Source organism: Pygocentrus nattereri, chromosome 18 (assembly GCF_015220715.1).
Source record: "Pygocentrus nattereri isolate fPygNat1 chromosome 18, fPygNat1.pri, whole genome shotgun sequence".
Lineage (NCBI taxonomy): Eukaryota > Metazoa > Chordata > Actinopteri > Characiformes > Serrasalmidae > Pygocentrus > Pygocentrus nattereri.
This window is the reverse complement of record NC_051228.1, coordinates 1938055-1939496: the sequence shown is the minus strand read 5'-3', so window position 1 is coordinate 1939496 and position 1442 is coordinate 1938055.

Genomic DNA, 1442 nt, shown 5'->3' with positions numbered 1-1442 from the left:
GCTTCCTCCCTTTCTTTGTCTCTTGCTCCACGTCCCCTCTCTCTTTTTCTTTCCTTGCTTTCTCTCCCTCTCTCTCTCCCCCTTTCTTCCTTTCTCTCTCTCTCTCTCTCTCTCTCCCCCTTTCTTCCTTTCTCTCTCTCTTTCTCTCTCCCCCTTTCTTCCTTTCTCTCTCTCTCTCTCTCTCTCTCTCCCCCTTTCTTCCTTTCTCTCTCTTGTTGTCTCTCTATTATTTTCACTCCCTCTCTTCTCCCTGCCTCTCTCTCTTTCTTTCTCTCTCTCCCCTTTCTTCATTTCTCTCTTATTCTCTCTCTCTTATTTTCGCTCCCCCCTCTCTTTCTCTCTCTCTCTCGCCCCCTTTCTTCCTTTCTCTCTTATTCTGTCTCTTATTTTTGCTCCCCCCTCCCTCCCTGCCTCCCTCTCTCTCTCTCTCTCTCTCTCTCTCTCTGTAAGACGACTCTGTCTTTAAATGGGAAAAATATTAGCTGCTCCATTTAGTTCAGAGATCAGTAAAACGGCTGGACTCACATCACTGACTCTATAAAAATGTTTCCTCGGCTCGGCCTCAAGCCATCAAGCGCTGTAATGAGTTCCTGAAGCGGCGTATTGATACTGATAGATCATCAATAAAGGCAGAGCGGAGCAGCTTGCGCTCCTTAATGGGGAGCATCAGCTCTGTGTGAGCTGTAAAGGGAACAGGAGGCTCAGCTGGAGCGTTAAAGGGCTAATTAGAGCTGTAATGTGTGCCGGTGTGTGTGGGTGGAGACAGTGTGGAGCTCTGAGCTCTGGGTTCTGGGCTCTGGGTTCTGGGCTCTGGGTTCTGAGCTCTGGGTTCTGAGCCCTGGGTTCTGGGTTCTGAGCTCTGGGATCTGAGTTCTGGGCTCTGGGTTCTGAGCTCTGGGTTCTGAGCTCTGGGATCTGAGTTCTGGGCTCTGGGTTCTGAGTTCTGAGCTCTGGGATCTGAGCTCTGGGTTCTGGACTCTGGGTTCTGAGCTCTGGGTTCTGAGCTCTGGGTTCTGGGTTCTGAGCTCTGGGTTCTGAGTTCTGGTTTATGGGTTCTGAGTTCTGGGTTCTGGGTTTTGAGTTCTGGGTTCTGAGGTCTGGGTTCTGAGTTCTGCTGGAACTCCGATTCCACTCTGCACAAAGAACGTAGTAAACAGTACTGACGGGCTTCATTCACTTATCATTTGACACCATAGACCACACCACAGTAGAACGTACAGGGAAAATGTTTCAGTCATACAGAAGAAGGTTCTTCAAGGGCTCTTTAGTAAAGACAGTGGCTCCAGATTGAACCATGAACACGTAAAGAACCGTGTGCATGATTAAACAGCTCTGCGTGGTGACATGGTTCTTCAGATTAATGGAAAATGTGCTGTAAATGAACCACTTCACCATGTAAAGAACCCTGAAGCATGCAGATGGTTCTCTGAGTGCCCATGGTT